This window comes from Parasteatoda tepidariorum, chromosome 3 (assembly GCF_043381705.1).
Source record: "Parasteatoda tepidariorum isolate YZ-2023 chromosome 3, CAS_Ptep_4.0, whole genome shotgun sequence".
Taxonomy (NCBI): domain Eukaryota; kingdom Metazoa; phylum Arthropoda; class Arachnida; order Araneae; family Theridiidae; genus Parasteatoda; species Parasteatoda tepidariorum.
Window position 1 is genome coordinate 97,339,549 of NC_092206.1, and position 17,820 is coordinate 97,357,368.

Below are 17,820 nucleotides of genomic sequence, written 5' to 3' on the forward strand. Positions count from 1 at the left end.
AGCAATTGCTGTTTATTTTTGAAAATTTAATTTTTTTTAATTATAATTTTACAGTGTTGAGCAGAATCTTGTATCTATTTACACTTTAATAACTCCTTGAAAATGTTTTTTGCAATAACAGGACCCTATTTGCACAAATTCACAAAAGCAGGACCCTGGTTGAAAGAATGTGATTTAACGTTTATTTTATGTTCACAAATTACGAGTAATTTTTTCACAATTTTACAAAAACAGGACCTTTCACAAAATGTCTGGACAGGCCACCGGAAATATATATTATGCGTCACTTAGGGTTCACACCAGCAATGAAAATACAGTGGTCCAATAGGACCACCTGGGAATTCATTTAGTTGTCCAAAAACTTAATATGGTAGATGAACTAGAGAAAAAAAATCGAACATTACAATTACATAATTCATGTTATGATGCATATCAAAAATTATTAAATGTCATCTATAATACCCTGAAATTAATTAAGTTCATTACCCTATAATGATTGAAGATAAGTATTTACGAAAATTAAAATCTGAAATAATACTAGCAAATAGATTCAACATAAAAATTAAAATGCTGAGACCAAATAAATAAGTAAATATTTAAAATTTATAATTTTTAGACAATTAACGTAATATTGTGTTAGTTCTTACTTTCTCTTTTCTTCTCAAAGTCAATTCTGAAAGAGCAAAAAATATTGTTTTGTTTATGAACTATTATACTGTCTATACATGAATGCTAAGCGCTGCACAATATATAAAAATTGAAATTTTAACTTTCAGTTACTCCATTTGAATACCACGCATTTGAATTCCACACCAAGCTTCGAACAATAAAATTTAATATTTAAGTGCATGGAATTCGATGAAAAAAAAATCTTTTTTTTTTTCTCGTTACTATTTTGTGAAGGCAACAAATTTGTGGCTTATGCGTATGATTTCAGCGACATTTGTAGAAATTTTGGTGACAATAGTCGCCATACTGGCTTGAACCCTAACGATTCTTAAGTAATGGCTCGAGAGGTGCATAAGGAAGTCGTACAGCACATGATAGAGCATTTGAGATGAGTTTTCTACCTTATTTCACGACAGATCTGTTGCCTTCTATGATGAAATATCCCGAACTCATACTTTGCATCTTGATTTATTTTATGCCCGGCAGATTTTAAATTATCACTAAAATTCAATACGGGAAGAACTTTGACAATATCGCGGACATATTTAGAAAATTTAAAATTGATATCAAAGTACTTTCGAACTCGTAACAGCTAGACAATCAAAATATTTTGTTAATATATTGTTTAAGACTAATTAGAGACGTTAGGATTGGAGGAGGAATTGAGAAATTAGAATATTTTAACACAGTTGTGTAATGCATTCGGCTTGGTTACCATTAAAGTTTATGTGTTGTGCTAGATAATTTTTAAAGGTGACCAAACTGGTCGCCAAAGTAGGCTTGTGCGTTAAATACAAGTCTTTTTTTTCCCCCTCTTAACTATCAAGAGTTATGAAAATTCGTTGTTTGCTATGAATTTTCGAAAAAAAAAGTAGCACTTGAGTATTACCTTTTTCACATTTAATAGTGAATTCATACATAACACTATTAGTATTAGGTATGTACCTCTTTAGAATAGCGTTGTAAAAATACTTTCGAAATTTTTCACTCTAATTCAAATTTTTTTTTTTTTAATGTTCATACTCGTACGCTACTGTCTGATTACTGATAGCTAATTTGGAAAGTTGGCAACTCTGATGTTTGTAACTTGTTGAAATTGGAAAGGTGATCAGTCATATATGGAAACATACATATTCAATTGAGAGCTAATTTCAATATAAAAATATGCACTTCACAAATATGCATGCAAACAAATGTGCATGTTACATAAAATATTTATTTTCTATAAAACGATCTACATAGAACGTTAAGAAAATAAGGGGAAAAAAGCCCGATAAAATTCGATAGTTGAAGCGAGGTTTCAAAACAGATTATATACTGTAAGCTGATTTACAGGACAAAAAGACTGCATTCATCTGTCACGGTCCTCCCATGGTCTTCGCCTTCGCGGGCATTGACCTTTCTCTGAACTTCACCATTTGACTCATGAAGTTACCTTGAAAAGTGATCAGTCATCATTACTAAAAGCGTTAATACAATAAAAAGTGGTGGAAAAACTATTAAATTCACTTATATATATATATATCTATATCTTTGCAAATCATTTTATTAAATCAAAATAATAATTAAAAAATATGACTTCACTTAGATGAGAAAGAAGAACCACTAAAATCTCTTTTCGATTGAATCAAAAACATGTATATTTTTGTATTATTCTGTAATGTTTTGGAATGAATTGGAAATAAATAAATTTCTATTGAATACGTGTATGGTAACAACTAATGATTTCAGTGCATTCAAGAATGGTAATAATAATTAAAATTCTTAACAATTTTCTGTTTTGAGATGTCTGAAAGTAGCGAATTTGAGAACTTCTGAAATTTTTATCTGATTTTAACAGCTCGTATATTATTGATGTAGGAAAAAAATTTAAAATGCAATTTTTTACTATTTCTTTAAATTATTAATGAAATAATGGCAAGTTAAACAAAAATTGCGTTTTGGAGCTTTTAATTATATTTATAAATATAAAAAACTAAAACTGTTAGCACAAACGAGAAATAATAATAATTCTAGTTACATGCAGTTAAATTTTAAAGTAAATTGTAATCAAATTGGAGATGTGATCGACTTTGCGAGCATAAAAAATGTTTCTGAATGAAAACACATGTAATATGTGGACGTACGTATCGTATTATTATGAAAATGGTAGAGTTGTGTGGAAGATTGGGGATGTAAACGAATTTTAAGATGGCAAAGGGAGAAAAAACATTTCACCTACTTTTAGTCTTAAGATTTTTAAGTGATTTTTTTATAAGAGTTATTTCATTGAATTAAATAATACTGAATTAATACCGAATAAAAAAATATTGCCCTACGTGTAATTGGTTGTATGCTATTAAATTTTAAAGTAAATCGGACTCTAACTCGAGTATAAGTAAAACATTGTTTTATAAAAATACTTTGTAAAGTTGGTAAGAAACTGATGGATAACTGAGTTATTTTCTCTCTCTCTCTCTAAAAGGAAAAGAGAAAAAAGTAGCTGTAGTTTCCAATTAATTTCAGCAAGGGAACCTTAAATGATCGATCTTTTTTGGTGGAACTCCGATGTTTATTAGCAATACTGAGCGCATTAATTAAAAAAAGAAAAAACAGCAAATTTTGAAAATAATGAAGCTTTTTTATCGTTTTATCGATAATTTTCTTAAAATTATTATTAGTACTATTTTTTTCCATCAGATAGTTGAATTAGAAGTAGGACTGAAGCGGAATCTAGTTGTGTTCTAAGATTTATTGTATCTAAGCTAAAAATGAATAGAAAACACTGTAAAAAAATGTTGGTGCATAGTTGCCACCTACTTTGGCGTTCAGTATAAGTATATTTTCAAGTACAGAACTGTAGTTATCGTGCAAAAACTTATACGACATTGACAAAATAATAATTGTTTGAAAGAATAAGTGCGAATATATTACTAAAAATGTGCTTGTTTTTTAAATTAAATGTTTTTGAAATGAAGTCATAAATTTGTCTTAATGCTCATAAAAATATGTGTTGTCAGTAAAAATACTATCAAAAAAAGAATAAATAAAACTGTAGCATTGAAAAAGTAAATAAAAAATGTGACTGCATTCACTGTAATTTTTTTTAGTTTACTGTGTGAAAATAGTGGCAATTATACACCAAACTTGTATACTAACTAAACTATTGTAACCGTAATTAATATTCTAATTTGCTTCCCTTAAAAAAAATAGTGTAGTGGGTGCGATAAAAAATAAATACTAGTTTGTAGTGATTCCTGAAAACTACTTTTAACATTAGTTTAGTAAAGAAACACAATTCAAACACAGCTATAAATAAATAAAATCCGATATATTTTTTTAAACAGAAGTTGCATCGGTGGCTACAATCAGCAGCTATGAAATTGCTATTTTGGACAATTCTGCAAATACTGCAGTAGACTAGTTTAAAATTCACGATAGGTTTTTACTGACAGTACTTTGAATAATACAACATTGTGCTGAATATTGCATAATACAACATAGTTTCGTGAATATTGCAACACACATCTGTAAATTTCTCAATATTCTGTTTCTGACAGTGCGGTGAATATTACAGCATTGTGCTGCAAATTTCGCACGATAAATAGTTTCGTGGATATTGCAACACACAGTAAATTTATCAATATTCTGCTTCTGACTATGCTGTGAATATTACAGCATTCTGCTGTCAGTTTCTAACAGTATTATGCACTTTCAATTACAGTATGGTGTTGAATTTAATTTGCGGTAATATTTCAAAACAGCGTTGAAACGGCAACATTGTTGAAAACAAGATTTTCGTAAATCTTGCTTCTGATAATGGCAGTCGTGGTGTTCGCAACATTTGCTATAAAATACTTTGGCGTATATATATTACAATGAATGAAATTTTCGAATCTGATTCATGGAAATCTTCTCAAGCTCGTCATTTGGCACAATATCAATGTACCCGTGGCTGAGTGTTTCAAAATGGGAGCATGTCCTTACTATACCTTTAAATGCATACTCATGATCAAAATAAACAAATAAGTTATTTCTGCTAATCTTATAGTTCGGTTTTGAGGAGAACTCCTCCTGACCTTAAGTCTGGAGGTGTTTGCTGCTATGGCAACATGCGAGAGCACATTTCTAATGGAGGTAAATGGAGGAATGAAGGTGACGATTGGTTTGACACGCTGACCTATGCCAGATCAAAACAAAACTATCCAACCCACACCTCTATTCGAAGTGACTATTCCTCGTAACCATTATAGCCGCCACGACGCGAGACTGATGTCTGGAGAAGTTCTCCTGAAAGCCACACTATACGCAAGTCCTTCAGCGGACGCCATATATCAGTGCCCCGTGGTTTCGTGCTTCAAAACGGGAACATGTCCTTACCATACCCTTAAATGCATACGTATAGTACACTCATGATCAAAATATACGTATACTTCACTTTTTGAAGAAAATTACTGAGTTTTAATCACTTAACAAAATCATAAATATTTGCTCATTTTCTTTCAATTCTTGAATTAAATATTCGCTGTGAAGAAAGCATGGAGTTGAAATACTCTATGGAAGAAAGGCTTAAAAAATTGTAAGGGAAAAAGTCGTTTAGAATATTGAATTTAACTCTTATGAAGACGAATAAATACTTTTTTAATAATTTCTCGTGTTTAAATAAGTCAATTCATTGTTTACGGTTTTTCTCTTTCAATCTTTAACTATTTGTAATTTTGAATGAGAATGTAAATTAAATCCTCCAGTGTAATTCGTTTTCTTAAAGTAGTTAAATAATAGTCATGTCGAATGTAGTAAGTAATCATTACATTAAAAAAAAATTATTATTCTATTTATGTTCAACATGAAATGCGTTTAAATGATAAACAAACAAGACAAAACAGCGAATATAAATTTTAAAAGATGGTTGTTTTAGGTTAAACTTAAAAATAAGAAGGGACGTGTGAAATAAATAAATAACGACGATTAATTACAAAAGAGATTACATTATAACGATTGCTGGTTACATATTGGTACAAAAAAAATTTTTTTGATAGATTTTTATAAACGTAACATTTCAAGTTATGCAAAAACCTGCATCAATTCATCACGTCAGATGAAACAAAAACGCAATAGCTGCCTGTTAAATCACTTGAGAAGCAGGTGGAACTGAAAACATCAAAACCTGTTTGATTGCCGAATATAACTTGGCGTTTCTATAACTCGCTTCACAACTTCTCTCTGCTTCCTCTGCTACCCAAACGTGCTTTGATGTTTTCGATTCCACCTTCTCAAGTATTTTGACATTGACCCATGGTGGTTCAGGGAATAGAGCGTCCGTCTCCCAATGAGGCATGCCAGGTTCGAATCCCAGCGATGACTGGTCGATATCCTTAATCCGGCAAGCACATCAATGTGCTGATGTAAAATATCCTCCATGGAAGCACCCAAAGTGTATAGTAAAAAATTATACAAGTAGAGCATTCAGGAAGTTGGAAGTTATCCATTGGTTACTATAACATATTTTAAGGTTACTATTTTTCTTAAAAAATAGAGAAATACAAATAACGCAATTGATGTTTTCAGATAAGGGAATTTGTTATTATGCACTGATGGAATTTTAATTTTAAAATTATGGTAAAATAACCGGCAACAGTCTGCCCATCCGATTATCCGTAAAGTTTACGGTAAAGAACATTTTTTTTCCTTTATGGTTTCAAACCGTTTACAACTAGTTTGTTTGTAAAATCATGAATTCAAAACTATACGGTATTTTAATAATTTACAACTAGCATAGTTTCAAGACCGTAAAAGAGAAATTTAACTGGACATAGGCTTTTCATTAGATAATGGGCATTGGAGAGTGCATGACACTGGAAACACTTTATGTGTTGAAGGCAATGGAAGAAATATCGTGGTGTCAAAGCTAGGACTCGAACCCCCGTTCTGTCGATCTCGGATCTAATATGCACGCATTTGCAAGGAACTAAGTGGCTACATTAGGTGGGCTTAATTGGTGCGATAAAATTCTGATTGTATAACGGTATCGGGTGAAAGCTGTTTATAAACGGTCTTTCTCACAGTTTGAATACTATCTTATTTATGGTTATTTGACTATTTTGCTTGAATATGGTAAAATAACAATTAAATAAATTGGTATTTAACCATTTTTTCCGAGAAATTTCTAACAGTGTGGAATAGGTAATTTTGCTTTCAGGTTAGTCATTAAGCAGCGTTAGTTGAAAGAATTTATAGGCATCAAAAAATAAATTTTTATCTTATAAATATAAGATGAAATTAATAAAAAAATTTTAAACACAAGGCTAATATTTCGTAAAATCTTAATCAAAGCAGGTATTGATTTGATAGTGATTTTTAAAACCAGTCTGCTTCACTAATAAGCACTGTAAATTTTGAAATTTTTTCGATAAAATTCTTTATTACAGTATTGCCTTTTTAAATTGAAATAATTTTGGTTTTACTTTTACATGAGTCAAATGCAGGAACACAAAAATCTTTTTGAAATTTTTATAATAGAAATAAACAAAATAGTGCAACCTTATTCACCTATGCAACTAGATAAGGGAATCCAGAAGGCTTTGCCAAAGAAAACTACACTACACGATGCAATTGCTATGCACTACCAAATATACATGCTCCACTTCATATGAACAGTGCGCAAAAAAGAAACTTTTGATTTAATTATCGGATTTTCACGTTCTAGAACTCAATCTAATGAATTGAAAAATAACATTTTTTTCTAAATAGGATTTCTCGGAAACTATTCGACCGATTTCGCTCTAATTTTTTACTGTGCCACTCAAAATTGTATGCCTTAAAATTATGCAAAAATTTTTAAACTTAACGATTGAAATTCTTTTTGATTATTATTAAGTAAAATGATAAACCCTTATTAAAAGTCATAGTTTGCTTAAAATTATCTTTGGATAAACAAATTTTTTAATTATGTGCAACAATTTTTCATTTATCTTACAAAGTTCTCGAGATATGGTGAAATAAGCAAAAAGTAGAAATAACATTAAGGGGTTCAAAGTTTTGACCGCTTTTCTGATCGAACTATTGAGACGATAATTCTAGGGTTGTCAGAAATACGAATCCTTCGAAAAACCGGTATGTTTATTCAGAGAAAATACGTTTTTGCATCTAATTTTGTAACTCAAAATATCATCTCCATTTATTAATTAGCATGTTAGAGTCTACCACCTCGAACCATTAAGATTGAGTCCAAGAATGTGAAGATCCGATCATTACATCAAAAGTTATTCACTGTGATCCTTTTTTAATTTTGCGCACTAAGTACATTTTCATTGCGCAATAAAATGCATGATAAATTAATGATTTTTATTTTTGAAATCTTGCTAGATGATTCATTTAATTGGCGATCTTAAATAAAATATTACGTTAAAAATGTTATAAATGAATAAATGTTTCCTAAGCATATTCCACCATAGGTATTCTTTTCAATTCACAGCTAAAAATAACACAGTTTAATCAATTTCAATTGGAATATTTTAGAAATTGAGTTATTTACAAGTTTCAAAACGCTTCTGTTAGCAGAAATTTTGTTTCTTAATTATCATTTTTAAGACTAAAAGTGGAAAATAAAACGCCACTGCTCCAATTTTCAGAATATACAAATGTTTAACTTATAGGCAAATTATTTCAGCTGCCGATTAATTTTTTAAGATTACAAAACTGACGAATTATTAAAATCGCATTCTTAAAACTAATTGATCCTTAAAAATTTTCGAACAATGTTTGACGGGTAATTCTGCAGCTTAAAACTTTAATTGCATTCCAAGTAAAAGAAATAGTTTGCGGAACTGCGTAATCACCCAGAATTCCTCATTGGCACACTTTTAAAATTTCAACCCGCATTAATTAAAAACGAATCACTGGAACGAGTAATAATTCTAATTTAGGGTTATCTGCAGTGTGCCATCATATTGGGAACGTTACTCGGCAAGCCCACAATCTTCATCCTAATTACGTCTACTGGGACGCATGAGTAGATGACGTAGTCGGCAAGATCGTCTGCTTCTTATCGAACGGAAGATGCCAGAGAAGTCGTTTTTACTACCCGTCATTTCTTGCACTTCCTTAGAAGCCCCGACGGCATCAGATTCTGGCGGCCACAAAATGCCATCATCTACAGATATAATGAACAGATTCTGTCTCTCAGCCAATCGCGTGCTGTCTTTACAGCGCTTCCCCCTTTGCGCAACTGCCATCTTTTGATAAAAAGACACGCCCACATGCTGTGGGTGAATGTATGAAATTGTGCTCAAAAACATGCATGCATCCATCAAGCATACAACACTTTACTTCGCTGTCTTCTTTTTCTCTAGCCCCATCGATTCAATGACATTCGTTCTTTCTTTTTTTCTCTCTTCTCATCATTCATTCCATGGTCCTCCCCACACTAACCTCTTCCCTTTTTTTTTATTTATTATTTTTCTTGCATGACCTTGGACTTGCTCTTCCTCTCACTTTGAAACCCCCAACCCCTTATTTTTTTTTCATACCTTCCTTCATATTCCTAAAGTAATAGTATTTTTTTCACCTTCCTTTTTCCCTTTTTTTTTCAGTCTTTTCACCCGGTCATCGTCTGCCGTGTTTGAAGTTCTTCCTTCACTTCCCATTTTCGTAGCAGACGATGTATTTAGTTATTCTATTGCTTTTGTGTGAATAGAACAATCTTATTTCCCAAAACAACAAGATTGTTTGTGTTTAACGTCTACGGGGAAATGTGTTGTTTTTTTTTAAAATTTTTTTTCACCGGTATTTTTTGTTTATTGTTTGTATCACGAATACAAATTTCTTACCTTTCTGTGAAGTTTAAATCAAGTTAAAACCTAATTTTGTCGTACTCATTGATTATTATTTTTTAATATTTGTTACTAATTTTGTTAACTTTTAAAACAACGAATGATTTTTTTTATAGTCATTTCAGTAACTTTCTCTCGACTTGTAATCAGAGTTGTGGAATCGGTAGCAGAAATATTCGAATCTGAAACTTTTTTAAAAGCTCGACTTCAACTTCGACTTGTACTCAATTAAAATTTTCACCGAATTCTCGTAAAATATAAGTATTATTACATGGTAAATATTAATTTCAATTTATCTATGCGAAATTAGAGTTATATTTTATTTCAATTTACATTTCATGAAGGAATAAACTTTATAAAATTTGTGAAAGAATGTTAAAATTTACAAAACCATTACAAGAAAAGAGCTAGAGGCAATATCTTATATGCACACTCGCAAGTTTATAAACATTCTATTTCCAAAAAGAGTTTTATGGAATTATAACAAATGATGCATAGAATTTATTTTCATATCCTTTTAATTAACTTTTCAAAATGAGCTCAATGAATTTGGTTTTCAAATTTATGTATCTTTTCAGTAGTTCTCAAAACCGTTTAAGTGGGATAAATTAAATTTGAGATACGTGGGTTTCACATCACCTAGGTATTCATTTAGGGGTCCCAAGACTTAATACGGTAGACGAAAAGAAAAATTGAACTTAACAATTAGGTAATTCATGTTATGGTACACATCAGAAGTTATTAATTACTATAACACTCTATACTATAACACCCTAAAACTAACTGTTATTCATTACGCCACAATAATTAAAGATTAGTAATTATTAAAATTAAGTAGAAAAAAAATTGAAATAATATTAGTAAGTAGATTCAACACAGATATTAAAAAGCTGAGACCAAATAAATAAATGAGGAAAACAGAGAAAGCAAGAATTAACTAAATATTATATTAAAAATTAATTATGCTAAAAACTTTAAACAAAGTCATTTCTAAAAGAGCAAAAAATATTATTTCATTGATGAACAATTATACTGTAAGTACATGAGTGCACAGCACAGCAGAAAATGTAAATTGATATCTCAACATTTTAAATTTAAATTTTTCTTTCCAGACACTTTTATATATTTTTGAATACCACGAATTGAATTCTATACCACAATTTTTAGAACAATAAAATAGATAAAAATTGTATTAATTTTATTAAATTGTGTTAAATTATTTTTTGTAGAACAATAAAATTAATAATTTGTTTTTTAAATACATGGAATTCGAGGCAAAAAAAAATTATTTGCTATTTTGTAAATTTCAAATATATTTCAAATATATTTCAAATTTGTTAAATAATATTACTTAGTATTTCACAAATATATATGTGAAATTTATACATTACATATTATTTCACAAATTTGTCGCCCATGTGTATGATTTTAACAACATTTGAAGAACATTTGGCAACAATTGTCGTACGTAGTAATGTGCACGTACTAATTTTTAAATATTTGTCTAAACAATTTTCTTAATATCAAAATGTGCTTTTCTTTTTTAAACTTGCAAGACTTAACTTTTAGCAAGTAGGAGTCATTTTTCCCCCGACTCCAGTCCTATAGCCCGGTAATTATTATCCATATATGAAACTTACCTTTTTCTTTATTTATTATTTCTATAACTTACAATCGACATTGTTTTCTATTAAGTCATTAGTTTGCCTTTGCCAATAAAAACTTTCTTAATTCACTTATCTACAAGAATGTTTTATTTATCTTTATTCTTTGAAATGTGATATGTTATTTCGTTTTTATTTTTTTAACAAGACTCTTTTTGTTCCTTAATAATTGCAAAGATTTAATCCTATTTTATAATGTAAATTTTAATCTATCTAATTCTGTCATGTTTGTTATTATTATTATTATTATTTTTAAATTTTAAAATTTACAATCCTTTGTATTATTTTATATAATATACAAGTGTTGCTAAAACTGACTATTTTTGATATACTTTTTCTTAACATCCAAATAAGACATTGTTTCAGTTTCCCCCCTCCCCCACAGAAATTTGTATATACATGTTGACGTTGTGATAACTGTTAATACATACCTTTGACAAAAATTCTTTAAAAAAATTATGAACTGAGAACTTTTAAATGCATCATTTTTGAGCAAAAATCTTTCATAACTCAAAAAGTATTCCCATTAACGTTTAAACATTATCACAGCATGCAACTTTTATAATCTCAAATCATACTTTTTTTTACATTTCACTATTTTAGAAATATTCTAAATTCAATTTATCTTTTATGTATATTTTCTGAAATTAATTTTTTTCTTCTTTTCATTGTAATGGTTTGCTCCATATAAAGCCTTCTCACTTAGTTGGATACAATGATTTTATCTTTGATAGTTTTGTCATATCACGTTATTGTCAATAAGATAATTTGCAAATGTGGCTCGGTGGTCTAGGGGTATGATTCTCGCTTAGGGTGCGAGAGGTCCCGGGTTCAAATCCCGGCCGAGCCCATCTGATTTTTTGTTCTTTTAGAATAAAATTAGTAAATAAAAGGATACTTATTATTTATTTTCAGCTTTAGTATCTTATTTTCACAGGAATTTCACGTTCTATTCAGGTTCGTATGTTAAAATGTGGATGAACATTTTTCAGAAAAAACTAAACTGATTTTCAAAAATGTTTTGTTTCATTTGTGAAGGGAGGGAAGGGGCACATTATAACACGAGGTTTATAAATTAATTTTTTAAATTTTTAATCGTTGATTCTTATTGATTAAAAAAAATTTTTAAATTTTTAATCGTTTTTTCCCTTTTTTTAATCAATTTTTTGAAAGAAGGAAAAAAATTCTTAAGCTTTAATTTTTCAAGTCAAATATTGAAAATTTACGTGTAAAAGTGTTATAGTAAAATAAAATATTCAATTTTAATAAAAATTATTTTTATAATTATTATTATTATATTAATAATGATTATAATATGTATTTTTTATAATTGTAATTATAAAATAATAATTGTTTTATTTATTTATTTTACCTTATTTATTTTATTTTATTTATTTTCTTTCTTTTTCTCTCGGAAAATTGACTTAATGAAAGCAGTTTCAAAGCTGGCCTTGTTAACATTAACTGGAATAGAACTTCCACGTGTCTGAAAAACAGACCAATGAAGAAGAGAACATTTTTACGTAATTTTAAAAAAGCTCTTTTTATTTATTATTATTTACATTTTCAGCATGACAATATATTTCGAAAAGAATACAACATATTTTGGTGTTTTCTAATCAGAATAAAAGAATCGACACTATATTTTATTATATTTTTACCTAAAGAAATAGCCAATTCGATTAAGCTATTACGTTTTTCTTTAGTTGGTATAATTCGAATACATTTTTCTTTTCCTTCATGAATATTCCACACCATGTATAACGCACATGTAAAAATTTGTTATCGTCTCTTTTAATAAAAACATGTCTAGAAGTTTAAAAATACAAAATTCATTGGCTTCAAATGGAAACATCTTCAGAAATTAATTATCCAAAATAAATAAATAAAAACGGCAAAATTTTCCTGTTTTAACTTGAGAATAAAAATCTAAACATTCTCTATTTGTATTCTAAGGTGTAGTTGCTTATTTTTCCTACTGGCTACTACTCAGCTGTCTTCTTACGCGATGCAAGAGAAAAAAAAGTAAATAATCAATAAATCGGAGTTAAACAACGATACTAAATCATGTAGAAAACTGAAAGTCACCTACCGACACAGTTAATTTAGCTAAAACAATGCCCTTTTTTTTAAAATTATCTCTATTTGTTGCCCTTCTCGGTGGCTTTATGCTATCAGATTAAGCAAAACATATTTTCCGAAACTCATCACATCAAAATAAAAATTAATTATATTGAGTATCATTTGGCATAATACTATGGTTCGAAGTCAACTTCTAATAATCAAAAAATTACCATTATCAACAATTTTCTACCGTACTTATCCTTTCGGTGAGCACTAAAACCTATTAACACAATACTTATAGTAGGTATCTTGTACCTATTGAGGTACCGATACTTTTATATTTAGTACCTATTAAAAAACAGACTTTTAGATAATAGCAGTATTACCTATTACTAGAATTAATGAAACATCTTTGGCGTCAGTTGTAATAAGGCGATTTTTTACGGTTCTCATTTAAGAATTAGTATCTTTCCTCCATTCGTTTAGTTTTCTAATACAAAAAAACTTTGCTTTTAAATTTCAATTTGTAATTATTGCCAAAATTGATTAATTACAACCTTTGAAACTGTTAGTAGCGACCGTAGCAACAATTTTACCTTGGCCCAAGTTGGGCTTAAAATTGGCTCAATATGGTGTCTTATAAAAACATGCATCGAGGAACTGTGATGTCCAAATTTTTTAATCTTGGTCCTACAATGGCCTATATTGGCTGAACAATGAATATAAAATATCGGGTAAATCTGACAATTCGGTATAGTCCCGATATTGGTTATAAAGTGGCTATAAAATATCGGTTGAATCGGATAATTATATATACTAGTGGGCTGTGGCCCCAGTTCGCTAACGCTCGCCAACCCTCGAAAATTGCTAAGCAATCTTATTTTGTTTGCTTCGCAAACCAAGCTCGCTTCGCTCGCTACTAACTTAGGTACATTGCAAATGCACAAAATTCTAAGAATTCAAAACAATAATTTAAATCCATATAACAACTTTAAAAAAAAAAAAAAAATTACATCTTTTTAGTAAATACTAAGTCATTAAAATAAATTTGAATTCAAATAAATGACATGTAATTCGTTAAACCTATTAGAAATGTGCTATAGTATAAAATCTTAAGATAAAATTTCTAAAACTGATATCTCTTTAAAAAGGTTAAAATTTTGGCTATAATTAAGTCTATTAAAAATTGAAATAAGTGAATTGCAATGGAAAAACCTGCATAAACAAATAAATTCTAGTAAAACAAATAAATTCGTGATATAAATCAAAAATCGTCAAATAAATTCGTAATATATAAATTCGTGAAAAAAAGCGCTTTCGACAAAATACTAAAATAGAGATCTATCGACAAAGACTACTCACTTCTGCCTAGCTTATGCTCTCTCTGGTTATTTCAGTTTCCGTTTTTAAAAGCGCTATATGTTGAGCCATCTCAGCTAGATTTGGCATGTGGCATTATTAGCGGCAATCATTGGTCGATTTTCTAGCGTTACCATTCGGGGAGTTGTAATGAGGCTTTTTTTTGTCACCGTATAAGAGAAATATATATATAGATGGCGAATATACGGAAAATAACGGCCCTTTAAACCTTTGTTGAGTCAAGATTCGTGAATATGGGTCCAATGAAGACCCAAGATGTTTAGCTGCACTCAGAAATTTCTCAGACAAAACTGGTTAAATAAGAATTTATTTAACTGTTAATTTACCGCATTCAAACAAAACAGTCAAACAACCATAAATAAGATGGTAATCAAACTGATAACAGTGAGTAAAACCGTTTATTGACTGCTTTCACCTAATACGATTAAACAATCAGAATTATATTGCATCAACTTAGCTCACTTAATGAAGCCACTTAGTTTCTTGCAGTTGTGTACATATTATAGCCGAGAGGGCTAATCTGTCAGTCTCACGAACTGGGGTTTGAGTCCCAGCTTTGACACCACACTATTTCCTCCATTCCCTTCAACACATGAAAAGTTTCCATTCTCCTGCACTCTCCTTTGCATTACCTAATGAAAAGCCTATCTCCTATGTTTAGTTGAATTTCTGTTTTACAGTTTTAAAACCATCTCTAGTTGAAAATGGTTAAAAAACCGTATAGTTTTATATTCATGTTCTTAACCGTAACTGGTAACTGGTTTCAAAACCGTAAAGGTAAAAAACATTCTTTACAGTAAACTTTACGGTTAATCGGATGGACAAACTGCTGCTGATTAATTTACCAAAATTTTAGAATGAAAATTCTAACAGTGTGATAAAGGACACCATTATTTTTATAATTATTTTTGGTGAACTATTATCGGTACTTATTTGGATGACCGTGAAAATTCGCCAAACTATTTTTGACGCCAGGGATGCTTAAATAAATGTAGTATTAAATATTACTGGTTCTGAGTGCTGTGGTAATAAGAAGCTATTATACCAATATAGGTCCCTAATATAGGTACTGTGGTAATAGGTTTTTCAGCCCCCTCCGAAACGGATAAGTACCCTAATATCCCTATACTACACATTCTAATACATTCTCTTAATAAACAACCTTTATTTTTTTGTTATATCTGTTATTTATTCTTCGTATTATTAGATTTACCATGATATGAGAAAAGCAATTTAAAACAAAAGAAAGATTAACTGAATTTAAAATACGAATTTATCACATTTCCCGAGATGTCGTAGATAATTTCAAGTTTATTTTATTAGTTCTGGTTGAGTTTAGGTCAGTTAAGTTTATAAAAACAAGAAACACGTGCCTTCATATACCTTTAAAATACGACTCCATGACGAAATTATTGTTGTAGCTTTTACTAAGGCTACTATGCTAGGATTCTAATGCAAGGCTACTATGCTAGGATTCTCTAGTTTTTACTTGCGATAACATGACATAAAAAAAAAACAAAGAAATGAAAAAAAGAAAGAAACGACATAAAAACGTGCAATAAAACTAATTTTTGATTTATTAGAGCTGCAAGCTTGTGTATCCGTCATACTATAAAATATTCATCAAAACTTATGGTCAATCATTTTACAACTCGAAATTTGCTCTCAGCTTATACAGTAATGTAATTAAGACTTTATAACTCGAATTAATATATAACTTGAAACTTAGTTACCACTTTACAACTCGAAATTTGACCTTCATAAAAATTTAATACATGCTTTCGCATGAAATTTTTAGAGCAATGTAATTGAGATTTATGGTATATTCTTGCAACTTCTTTATTAACTTTTGAAAGTAGAACTAAAGTTTTGAAAATAAAATGTAACACATTTTTTAAAATCCATATTAATTAATTAATTTAAAAGTTATTTACTCGTAAATTGATTTTTCATCTTTCTTTGATTTTTCATCTTTTTACTTTCTGAAAGTTTTCAGTGTGAAAAGAGAGTGTTATAATTAGAGCCCGGATTTTGATGACCTAAAAAATCTCAATTAATGCCCTTAAAAAGTGCAAAAAATGCCCTTATGAACTGCAAAATATGCCCTTAAAAGTGCAAAAAATGCCCTTAAAATGCGAAAATTGCGCTAAAAATGCCTTATGACATGACTTAAATAGAAGTAAAAATATTGAACTAAAACAATGTTTTACTCTTTAAAATTATTATGAGTCGTTTCAAAAAATATAAAGCAATGCAATACTTGTTCTACGTTCATTAAAGTTTGACAAATATGTTTTATATCCAAAAATAACAAAAAAAAGGAAAATATATTGACTCCAAAACATTTTCATTTTGTATAGAAACTTAAATGAATATAACAACTTCCATCTCATAATATTACTAAATATCAGAATTACAGTGGATTATTAAATTTTTTTTTAATATTTTGAAATGTAAACGAGCGTCTCTTGTCTGAAAGCAAATTTTTATACCAGGAGAAGCTTCTTTCAACGTCTACTGATGTTATTGGTGCGTACTTGAAAAGGACGGTCACACTTACTGACAATTCTTCTTCAATTTGAAAAGATGTTGCTTCACCTGTTAATATCCTAGAAATTTTCTTCATTGTTTGGAAGCCAGTGTAATAATAAAAAATTATAAAAAATAATAAAAATTAGAAAAATTTAACAAAAAATTTAAAAAATGCTTTAAAATGCAAAATACGCCCCAAAATTTTAAAGAAAATGCCCTATAAATCTCAAAAAATGCTCTAAAGGACAAAGAATGTCTAAAAATGCAAAAAAATGCAAATGTCATCAAAATCCGGGCCTTAGTTATAATAGTTCTCTTTTTAAGAATTTTTTAGAAGAAGATATAGACATTAATGCCCAGTTACATTCGCTTTAATATTGTCTACATTGAATGACTTTTTCCCATCAGCATTACAGAAAATTACATAAAATTAGATGAAATAATTCAGTTTCAAATATTTTACTTGTGACGAAAAAAAAAAGTGATTACGATGACAAAATGGGATACAAGTGAACATCTTTTCTCAATTTTTGTCCTCAGCAATTTCATGTAACAAATCAATGAAAAGTTTTGTTTGCATGTATATGAAATAATCAAATATATAAAACAATAACTATTTTCGAGATCAGGGATCTGTTAGAAATAGGGTTTTATCTCTTTCTCTCTCTCTCTCTTTATATATATATATATATATATATATA

At 29.3% G+C, this 17,820-nt stretch overlaps 1 long non-coding RNA gene and 1 other non-coding gene across 2 annotated transcripts in view; one reads left to right on the forward strand and one right to left on the reverse strand.

Moving 5' to 3' along the window:
• Positions 1–1,865: 1,865 nt before the first annotated feature.
• LOC122269820 (uncharacterized) overlaps positions 1,866–17,820 on the reverse strand; it is a 61,681-nt gene continuing 45,726 nt past the window's right edge. Inside the window, exon 3 of the long non-coding RNA XR_011636483.1 lies at positions 1,866–2,104. This is a non-coding gene — a long non-coding RNA (uncharacterized lncRNA). The remainder of the gene's footprint in view (positions 2,105–17,820) is intronic.
• TRNAP-AGG (transfer RNA proline (anticodon AGG)) lies at positions 11,922–11,993 on the forward strand. The gene has a single exon. It is a non-coding gene; the product is annotated as a tRNA-Pro (tRNA).